This window comes from Macaca thibetana, chromosome 9 (genome assembly GCF_024542745.1).
Source record: "Macaca thibetana thibetana isolate TM-01 chromosome 9, ASM2454274v1, whole genome shotgun sequence".
NCBI lineage: Eukaryota > Metazoa > Chordata > Mammalia > Primates > Cercopithecidae > Macaca > Macaca thibetana.
Window position 1 is genome coordinate 42970466 of NC_065586.1, and position 11404 is coordinate 42981869.

General features: G+C 49.2%; 2 protein-coding genes and 1 long non-coding RNA gene across 3 annotated transcripts in view; all 3 read right to left on the reverse strand.

Moving 5' to 3' along the window:
• LOC126963224 (mitochondrial import inner membrane translocase subunit Tim23) overlaps positions 1–11404 on the reverse strand; it is a 901060-nt gene that overhangs the window by 107383 nt on the left and 782273 nt on the right. The gene's annotated exons all lie outside the window — the stretch shown is intronic.
• LOC126962961 (anthrax toxin receptor-like) overlaps positions 1–11404 on the reverse strand; it is a 92175-nt gene that overhangs the window by 37738 nt on the left and 43033 nt on the right. The window lies entirely within an intron of this gene.
• On the reverse strand, positions 239–4922 carry LOC126963232 (uncharacterized). Its single transcript, XR_007728985.1, has 3 exons — positions 4847–4922; positions 433–617; positions 239–318 (listed from the first exon to the last, which is right to left on the reverse strand). It is a non-coding gene; the product is annotated as an uncharacterized LOC126963232 (long non-coding RNA).

Below are 11404 nucleotides of genomic sequence, written 5' to 3' on the forward strand. Positions count from 1 at the left end.
CAAGGGCAAACTGCCTCTCCTGCAATATGCCCGGGCTCACAGGCAGGAGCCAGCCAAGTCTGCTGAGACCCGATGGAACCAGTGAGCGCTGGCCTCATTCCTGCTTCAGAATGCCACCTTGTGCTCTGTGTCCCCCACTGAGGGACTCCCACGCCCACCCCATCTGATGGGATGTGCCCTCTTCCTGCCTTCCAGAGGAAAAGCTCTCTGCAGCTCAGGGGAGGCTGCCATGTGGGAGATCTGTACTTTTGGAACCTCGCCACTGTTTCCTCCACCCACATATAAAGGTCAATCCAGTTGTTGTTCACGCTGCCAGACCTAAAACAAAAGGAGACAGGAGACGTGGGTCAGGGAGATGAGTGCATCTGTCAGGTGGGCAAGTGTCTGCCCCACCCCCAGCCTCCCAGAAGGCTCTTAACAAGCTCGCCTGACCTCAGCACAGCTGAGGCTGGGGTACACCCCTCAGTGGCCACTGGATCATCTGAGGTCATGAGTTTCACCAGTTGAGTGGTCAGCATAAGGTGACCACCCAGCCCCATCTGCCTGGGACTGAAAATCTTCCTGGGATGTGGGGCTTTTGCTGGCCATCCAGGTGGCTGATCAGGTTAGGTGGGGCACTGTGTAGAGTGGAAATGGGAGAGAATGTATTGGTTGGAAAAGCCCCCAATGAACAATCCAAATATGGAAAATCAACCAAAAAAGTTTCATGTACGAGAGCATCAAACAGAACAGAATACTTAAGAATAAATTTAAACAAGGAAGCAAAAGAAATGTATACTGAAAACTGTAAAACATTGCTGAAAGAATTTAAAGACACAATAAATGGATAGATATTGCATGCTTATGAATCAGAAGGTAATCTGTATCAAAATCTCTACAGCATTTTTTTGCAGAAATAAAAAATTTGCACTAAATTACATATGGAATTTCAAGGGACATTAGTCATATAACAAAAGAAATCTGAAAAAGAAGAACAAAATTGAGGATACACATTTCCTGATTTCAGAATTTATTACAAAGCTACAGTAATCAAACTGTTATGGTACTGACATAAGGACTGACATGTAGAGCAATGAACAGAATAGAGAGCTCAGAAATAACCTGTCATGTCTGTGGTCAAATGATTTCCAACCAGTGTGCTAAGAACACTCAATGTGGGAAAGAACAGTAGTTTCAAAAAATGGTGCAGGGAAAATTGGATGTCTACATGCAAAAGAATGAAGTTGGACCCTTCTATAAACCATTACAGAAATTAATTCAAAATGGGTCAAAGACCTAAATGTAAAGGCTAAAACTTTTAAACTCTTAGTAGAAAACATAACTTTTATGACATTAGATTTGGGGATTTTTTTGGATATGGCACCAAAAACACAGGCAACTAAATTAAAAATAGAAAAGTCGAGAGTGTATCCAGATTAAAAATTTCGTGCATCAAAGACGCTACCAAGGGAGTGAAAAGATAACCTGCAGAATGGAAGGAAATATTTGCAACTCATATACCTGATAAGGGATTAATATCCAGAATATACAAAGAACTCCTACAACAACAACGAAAAAGAAACAACAAAAAAATGCAACAACAAAAAAATGGGCAAAGAATTTGAATAGACATTTCCTCAAAGAAGATATGCAGATGGCCAATAAGCACATGAAAAGATGCTCCACACCACTAGTCACTAGGGAAATGCCAATGAAAGCGGCGAGGAGATACAACTTCACACCCATTGGGTGGCTATTATCAAAAACTAAAAAATAACAAACGTTAGACTTTTGTTGGTGGGAAAGAAAAATGGTACAATCCCTGTGGGAAATAGCTTGGCATTTCCTCAGAAAGCTAAACATAGAATTACCATAGGATCCATCAATTCCATGCCCAGGTATATACCAAAAAGAAGTGAGAGCGGGGACTCAAAGAGATACGGGTACACCGGTGTTCATAGCAGCATTATTCACAATAGCCAAATGGCAGAAGCAACCCAAGTGTCCATCAACAGATGAAAAGATAAACAGGCCGGGTGCGGTGGCTCACGCTTGTAATCCCAGTGCTTTGGAAGGCCGAGGCGGGGGGATCACGAGGTCAGGAGTTCAAGACCAGCCTGTCCAATATGGTGAAATCCTGTCTCTACTAAAAACTACAAAAATTAGCCTGGCCTGGTGGCACGCCTCTGTAGTCCCAGCTACTCAGGAGGCTGAGGCAGGGAGAATCGCTTGAAACCGGGAGGCAGAGGTCGCAGTGAGACAAGATCGCGCCACTGAACTCCAGTCTGGCGGCAGAATGAGACTACAACTCAAAAAAAAAAAAAAAAAAAAGATAAACAAAATGTGGTACATATACATACAGAGAAATATTATTCAGCCATAAAAGGGATGAAATTCTGATGGATGCTACAACATGGAATAACTTTGAAAACATTATGTTAAGTGAAAAAGGTCAGACAGAAAAGGCCAAATATTATATGTTTGTATAATTATATTGTGTGACTCCACTTACATGAGGTACCTACAATAGGCAAACTCATAGATAGAGAAAATACACTAAAGGTCACTAGGGCTTGGGGAAAGGGAGGAATGGGGAGTTATTGTTCAATGGGAATAGAGGTGTTTTGGGTTTTGGTGTGGATGGGGTTTGAGACAGGGTCTCACTCTGTCACCCAGGCTGGAATGCAGTGGTGTGATCTTGACACACTGCAGTCTTGACCTCCCAGGCTCAAGCAATCCTCCTGCCTCAGCTCAGCCTGAGTAGCTGGGAGTAGAGGCACACATCACCATGCCTGGCTAATTTTTATATGTTTTTTGTATAGACAGGATTTTGCATGTTTCCCAGGCTGATCTTGAACTCCTAGACTCAAGCAATCCTCTCACCTTGACTCCCAAATTGCTGGGATTACAGGAGTGAGCTACTGCTCCCGGCTGAGAATAGGGTTTCAATAAGCAATGATGAAACATTTCTGGAGATGGATGGTGGTGGCTGCACAACGCTGTGAATGTACTTAATGCCGCTGAATTGCACACTTAAAAATGGTAAATTTTTGTTATGTATGTTTTCCCACAATTAAAAAATTACTCAAAAAAATACAATGGGTCACTTCCACTTAGAGGCCTAAAAGGTCACCTGGCCAAGAATAGAAGCACATGGGAGGCTGATTCATTTTCTTCCAGCTCAATCCAATGAATGAACCAATGAATAAGGAGTCTCATGAATAAGCTGGACATGAATGACCAAAGAGCCTCCCTGCAGGCAGTAGATGTTGTTCTGCCAGGAGGACTACTGCAAGACTCTCAGGGTCCCGCCCAGCTGCATGGTCTTTGGATGGGCTTTGGAGTCACACAATCCAGAGTTTCAATTCAGCGCCGTGGATGTCTATCTGGAGGCTGTGGTGGGCCATTTCCTGGCCATGGCCTGCCTCATTGCCTCCTCCTTACAATGGGGCAATACCCTTTACCCCTAGCCTTGTTAGGAAGAATCATTAAGGTTGCTTTTGTCTGCTCCCTTTGCATCCATTCTAGGCACTCCCTCTGCATTCCCCCTCATCCAGTCTGTCTGGGATTGCATCAGGGCCTCTGCATTTCCTATGAGCTTCCAGCCTGTGACTCTGCCTTTCCTGGCAGGTCCCTTCATCCCCATCCTCTGTCATTGCCTCTGACCTGCAAATTCTCCCTTCATCCTCATCACACTTGGCAAGGTGAAAATGAAGATACCCTTTTTACAGATGGGAGACACAAAGGCACAGAATGACGAAGCAACTCGCCCAAGACTATGGGCTAGTGAGTGGAGTCTGCCTGTCTCCAGAACGGAGTTGCTCCTTCCCCAAGAGTAGCAGAGCAGTTACGAACCATAGGAATTGGTGGGCTGGGGTGCGCATCCCCTAAGCATCAGTATCTGGGGGAATGAGAAAATTCAGAGGAACTTCAACCTGCGATGCTGGAAAGAGTGCGGCACAGGAAGCCGGAGTCTTGTCACACCAGCTGTCTCTGGATGCTTCCCCAACCTCCAAGAGCCGCCCTTGTCCAGGAACCAGATAGAAAAATACCTGCACTACTCACAGCCCAGGATTGTGGTGAGGTGCCAGGAGTGCAGGGAAAGGGCTTTGGAGACCAGAAAGCGCTTGCTCTCCTGAAGACTGCACCACTGCTGCTACTGAATAAGCACAGAGAGTATTCCCACCTAGCAGGAGGAGTGGGAAAGGGAACCAAGGCAATCTCTCCAAAGCTGAACATTGCCTCTTTCCTTCCTGGTGAGCCAGAAGGTGCCTAATACACAGCCCAGTTTCCCCAGGGCCACCCTGAAACAGACCCAACTGTTCCTGAAAGTGCAGGAACTATCACGTGGCTCTCCAAGTTGTAGAAGCAGCACTTAGAAGCAGCCAACCAAAGGCCTTCTCTAAGCAGTGACATTAGAATGACCAACACAGGCAACAAAGCAATCTCTCTGGGGCCCAGTAAAATAGAAGTTATTTGCATGAAAAACAAACAAGCAAAACAACACAAAACCCCCAAACATCCACAGTGCGCTTCTGAGAACTGCTGAGAAGCAGGTCCGAGCAATCAGCTGTTGCAGCAGCCTGAGGATGAGGATGCTGACCCAGCTGATGGGGGGACAGGGGATCATCCAGAACCCCTTTGGTGACTTATTTCCTCATCCAGGAGATGAAGCATCAGGGAAAAGACAGCCATGGCATTCTTTGTGCCTCAGAAAATCAGGAGGCCTAGGTCTGGTCTGACCAAAGGGCTGGCCCTGCTTCTGTGATGGAAGCTTGCATCTCTTTGAGTGGCGTCCTGTCCCTAGTGAAAAAGAGGTGGTGGCTCCTGAGGGTGACCCAGAGCCAGAGCTGGAAGGGACACTCACTTGTCCAAGATGAAGTAGAGGTCAAATGAGCCCTGGCATCTGTGACCTGCTTGCCCCTGGCGCAAGTGCTGCCTCCATCCTGGGCCATGGCGGTGGTGGGCCCTCCTGGAGCCCAGGGCCAGGCGTTGAAACATTCTCCAGCCAGGTCCATGGTACCGAAGGCTTCCTGCTCTAAAAAGCGGTGGAGGAAGCAGCAGCAGGAAGAGCAGGAAGCAGGGCCCCCAGCGGCCATGGCTCCTCATTATCTGGCTGTCCCTGTGACCCCACCTCACTCTTGGGTGCCTGTGCCAGGGCCCAGATAGGCTGAGCACAGGCCACCTCTGGCCACCTTCTCTGGCGCCTCCCCTTATGCCCAAGGGCCACATCCTTCCTCCTGCCCTTTCACCAGTGCACACTGCGGCCCTTCACCAGGTACCTCCCCAGATCGCAGGAACTAGGGTCAGCAGCTGGCTCTGGGAGACTTGCCTCCAGCTACCTGCCTGGCCCTTCCCCTACCCTGGGGACAGAATTCCTTTATGGTTGACAGGAAGGTTGACATGGTGACTTTGTGACCTGCAGCTCTTCCCAATATCCTGCATATTGACACCACCAGAGGGGAGGCACAGGACCTTTGGAGGGGCTACAAGAGGAAGCCTCCATTTCCCTTATAACAGCCCTCACAGTGTCCCTTAAAACCACTAGACCCTGCCATTTGTTCACTGGAAGAGTTAGCCCAGGTGACAGGTGAGGACATTGCTGTGGGTGAGGAGGTCAAGGACTGGGAGGCCAGAGTGTTGGCAATGGGAGGTTATTTGTATGACACTTAAGTCCCCCAGGAGATGGCAGATCTGGAAGAAGATGGAAACTGTGGTGTTGCCAGAGTCCTTGTGAGTGAGGGACATTCCAGTTCTCTACTGCTGTGTACCAGACCACCTACATTTAGAGACACACAACAGGCGCATTTTATTACGCTCACAGGTTCTGAGGATCAGGCACTCAGGGCAGAGTAGGGAGGGCTTCCTCATGTCTGGGGCCCCAGATGGGAAGGCTTGAGCAGCCCGCATGACTTGAAGGATTGGGCACTGGAATTATCTGGAGGCTGCTCCACTCACAAGTGTGGCTCCTGGGCAGGAGGGCTCAAAAGCTGGGCTCAGCTGGAACTGTGAATGGAGACCCTGCATGTAACCTCCCCGTGTGAGCTGGGCTTCTTCCCAGCATGGCAGCTTCAGGATGCTTGGCTTTTACAGGTGGCCCAGAGTTCCAAGAGTGTTTTCAGTGAGCACGGCAGAAATTGTAGAACTTGTTATAACCTCACTTTGGAAGTCACACAGTGTCACTTCCACTGTACTCTATTGGTCCAAGCAGTCACAGCTGCCAAGAGTCAATGGGAGGAACACAGGCCCCCTCTCTAGGGCAGGAGTGTGGATGAGTTCACATCCCAGTGTCAAAACTGCAGTAGGGGCTAGGCGTGGTGGCTCACGCCTATAATCCCAGCACTTTGGGAGGCCAAGGCAGGCGGATCACCTGAGGTTGGGCGTTCGAGACCAGCCTGGCCAACATGGGGAAATCCTGTCTCTACTAAAAATCCAAAAATTAGCCAGGCATGGTGGTGCGTGCCTGTAATCCCAGCTACTAGGGAGGCTGAGGCAGGAGAATCGCTTGAACCTGGGAGGCGGAGGTTGCGGTGAGCCAAGATCACGCCATTGCACTCCAGCCTGGGCAACAAGAGCAAAACTCTGTCTCAAAAAACAAAAAACAAACCAACAAAAAAACAAAAAACTGTACGACCAATGCTTTGAGTGTGTGGAAAAACGTGGGCACTGATGAATGAGATTCAAACAGACTCAGAAAAGTTAGACTGTGACTGTTAGAAACACCTTAATTGGCTGGGCGCGGTGGCCCAAGCCTGTAATCCCAGCACTTTGGGAGGCCGAGGCGGGCAGATCATGAGGTTAGGAGATCTAGACCATACTGGCTAACACGGTGAAACCCTGTCTCTACTAAAAATACAAAAAAATTAGCAAGCATGGTGGCGGGCGCCTGTAGTCCCAGCTACTCAGGAGGCTGCGGCAGGAGAATGGCCCCCGGGGAGGCGGTGCTTGCAGTGAGCCAAGATTGCGCTGCTGCACTCCAGCCTGGGCGACAGAGCGAAACTCCGTCTGAAAAAATAAATGAATAAATAAAATAAAATAAGAAACATCTTAATTTTATTTTGTATGCACAAGAGTGATATACGATTAAAAATCCTTCTCTAATGAATCTAAAACATATCCTTCAATATGTGTAACATACAAATTACCAGTGATAAAAAGTATTGGGTTAGTTTGGTTTTTTGTTATTTGATTTTTTTGTTTTGGAATTGTATTTAATATAACGGAGTATCTTAAATAAGGGGCATTTCGGAATGAATGAAGCCTGGTATGTTTCCTTCAAAAGCGTATTTGAGCTATCTTGCTTCATATTCCTCTTGACAGTTGATATTAGCATATTTTAACATTTTTGCCTGGTGGTTAGTCATCTCCTTGTGATTTACTTTTTTATTTATTTTTATTTTTTGTAGAGACAGGGTCTTGCTATGTTTCCCAGACTAGTCTCCAACTCCTGGCCTCAAGGGATCCTCTGGCCTTGGACTCCCAAACGCTGAGATGAGAGGTGTGAGCCACCCTCACTACCCTCTTTGTGGTCTTAATTTGCGATTTCCTAATTACTAATGGGAACTGGTCACCTACTCACTTGATTTTGGTCGTTCATGGTTCCTCTTTGAAGTGCCTAATGACGGCTTTAGATGTCTTGGCTTTAGATGTCTTGGCTTTAGGTGTTTTTCTCTTTCACATTGATTCAGTAACAGTCTTTATATATTCTGGATATTAATCCTTTATCACTTGCTGCAAATATCTTCTTTTACGGTGTGGCTTGATTTTTTCACTCCATTTATTGTTTTTTAAAACAACACCTAAATTCTTAATTTTAAGGCACTTGAACTGTCATTTTCTACCCTGGGCCCCTCCCACCGTACTCCGGGAACAGCTAACTTCCCAGACACCTCTACGTTTCTGGGGTCGCCGAGCCCGCCTTCCTGCAGGTCACAGGCTGGGGCCTGGGAAGCGAAGGCCGCGGGTGCTCCTGGGAGGAGCTGAGCGTTTCGGATGCGGGGGAGGTGCCGCTAGCAGGGGGCCGCCAGGCCTCTCTTGTTGCCCAGGCTGGAGTGCAATGGCGCGTCTCGGCTCACCGCAACCTCTGCCTCCCGGGTTCAAGCGATTCTCCCGCCTCAGTGAGGTAAGGAGGGCCGGGGGGTCCACGGCGCTGAGGGAGCCGCAGGCACCGGGCGCAGCCCTCGCCTATCGCTGAGGTCCGGCAGGCCCAGGAGCCAGAGGTCCGGGCGCCCAGGGTCAGAGGGCGGCAGCGAGAGCGGGCACCGCTTCCAAAGGACGCCCCTTCGCCCTCCCTGCAGGGCCGGTCCTGGTCCGAGCCAGCTGGGGGCGGCTCCAGGGAGCTGAGCCGGGGTAGGGCCGGGCCGCCCGGCAGATCAGCAGGGAGCTTGCTCCTGGGTTGCGGTTACTCTGGCCCGCGGCGCCCTACCCGCCGGGGGGGCCGCCCAACTGCAAGCCCCCCCCGAAGGCGGGTGCAGCCAGGAAGGCGGGACTTGGTGTCCTCAGGGCGCTGGCGCCAAGTTCAGAGCAGCGCGCTGGGCTGGGCGGTGGGGGCGGCGTCTGCACCTCCTCCCTGTGCGCCGCCTGAGAGCCCGGGAGAGACGCGCGCTCAGGTCGGCCAAGACTGAGAGCAAGCGGGCGCAGGCAGCGGGCCCCATCTCACTTCCACGAAGGGCAGCGTTCTTGAGTCCTGCCTTTGACGGCGGCGGGGCGTGTTCTTCCCTTCCCTCTGTCAGCTTCCTCCAGCTCTCTCCCATGTCCTCTCTGAATTCCATTGCTGCCCCTGTCCCTTGCCTCTCTGCTTCTTGTCTCCTTGTCCTCTCCTGTTTCTCTCTCATCTCTCCCTTTTTCTCGTGTCTGCTTTATTGGCTATTTCCCTGTCCTCCTTTGTCCTTTTTCCCTCTGTCTCTCTTTCAGTCTCTCCCCTCAACGCCCACTTCCACTCTCTCTATAGGCTTCCTTCTCTTTTGCAAGACAAAATTCTTCTTAGGTTTTTCCCCTAAGGTGACTTCTTGGCCATAATTGTTTGCATCCCTTCCCTCCCCCCACCGCCAATCCGTCTCTCTGTTCATCTTGTAGTGCCCCATTATTCTCATCCAGGGCTTGTGCTAGGTGCTGGCGTCGTCAGCCCAGATCCTTTCTCCAATAGATTATATCCAAAGATCTGCACATGTAACCCGTTCAGTGCCTTTCCTGGGAAAAAATACATAGATGATCAAATTATGAATCTCTGAATTTTCAGGGTCACCTGAAAAGAAAATACCTAGTTTTAGATACAAGACAATTGAATCCTTTTCTTGACATTTTGCCTTTACTCACAGAGGTACAGACGGCACAGCAGGAAGCTAAGCCTTGCAGAAGCTTTTAGGGGACATTGCCACCCACACCTTTCTGTGCAATGCCAGGTGCAGGGGAGGGAAGGGACAGGATACAGACCTGGGTTATGGGAAGACGGTGGAAGGCCAGGGCTTTGCACTTGAAACCTTTGGGTGAGACTGACTGGAAATGAGAAATAAACAGTAAATTTCTAAAATATGTAGTTACTTTTCCTCCTTAGAAAATAATGGAACCTGATGTGGTGGTATATTGTGATCTTTAATGATATTCCAGCTTTTTGACCAGCATTCTGTGGAACATCTCTACCCTGCCTGCAGACTACCCTGTGACTGCTGGAAGTCCAGGCCCTTTGTTGCATTGAGAGGATGCAAACCACATGCTGCAGCTCCCATGCCCTTTCTGCGCAGATTCCTCAGAGGGGGTGCCTCACATCAGAGATGAATTTCAGCCACTGTCTCCCAAAGAGGCAGATACAGAAACGTCACTCCCTCTCAATGACCCTGAGCAAAGCGCTCAACCTCTCTGAGCCTCTGCTTTCCATCTGTAAAATGGGCTCGGGCTAAGTTTGTCTCTCCAGTCCATCCCCAGACCTACACATGTACGACTAGTTGGATGAAGCCAGTTCTCCCCCTTTCTTCCAAGAAAAACTGGTCTGCTTGAAGCCCCATTGATGAGCTTCCATGAGCTCCCACAAGAGACATACACACTCACACAACACATACACTCACACATACCGTCACATATACAGACACACACACAGTGACACGCATGCACTCACACATACACACACGTATACATATACTCAGAGACACATAAACTCACACACAAATTTACACACATATGCATATATATTCACACACACGCAATCACACATACTCAAATACACACATGCACTCCTTACACGGGCTTGCAAACTCATGCTTACTCTTTTTCTCACACACACACCCAACACACACACACGCACACTCATCTCCCCAGTATAGCTAGTATTGTTCCATAGGTACAGCAGCCTGCCTGGTGTCATCCTGGGTTGCTGCTGCCACCCGGCACTCACCTCCGCAGGCGGCCCCTGCTGGGCTGTCTTCATGGGCCTGAGACAAAGTTTGCCAAACCACAATCCATGCCCGGCCCCGAACAGGAAGAACTGTCCTGAATGGCCCAGTCGTTAGGATGTGACAACCCTCTTCTCAGCACTAAAATTGGGGGACCAACAAGGTCGCACGAGCAGGACAGAACATTCTGCAGTCAGGAAGCTTTCACGGGTAATAAGATTATGACTTAACATTTTTTTGACTAACGTAGTGTCTACATGACAGATTGCTCCTACACCTTATTTTATTTATTTTTCCACAAACCACATGAGGTCTTGATCCAAGTGAAATTTAACTTCAACCTGCCAAATGTCATCCTGAAAAACTCAGGGCAGCCATCCCAGCTTTTTAGAGACGCATCGTGGATTTGGTCACTGCCAACTGCTGATTTTGATACCCACAACACCCAGCTTCACCACTCCAAATGCAAACATTCCAGATCAGAGGTAATGAAGATATGAGAGAGGAGGAGGGAGGGCAGCAAAGGAGGAAGACGAATACATAATGATTGAGAAAGCGAGGGAAGAATGAAAAAAGGAAGAGGGAGACATAATAATAGTAACAAGAAAGAAAAGGAGGAGAGAAAATGCGAGAACTATCTGGGCACCTTTCTCCCACCCAGACCCGCGAGGTCGCACTGCTTTCGCTGGATCAGCACCACATGACGTAAATGTCAGAGTAGGCCAGCGGCACAGGATGTCCTCCAGACCCCAACATGAACTAGGGCCAGATCGAAGTCGCTCAAGGTGGACAATGTGACATGAGTCTGGCTTCTCCCTCATTTCCTTCTCTCCCTTGCCTACAGGATCATTCCCAGGGTCAACATCAGATTTGAGTCTCACCCACCTCCAGGCTTCATCCCCAATGCCTCTCCCACAGCACCTCAGATGGGGGATCTCATTCCAGGTCACACCATGCCCTGGCCAGGGCGTTCTCTGGGTCAGGTCCCTGAGCACACACAGCAGCCCAGGGCTGCCAGGCTCCTGCTTTCCTCCGGGGAC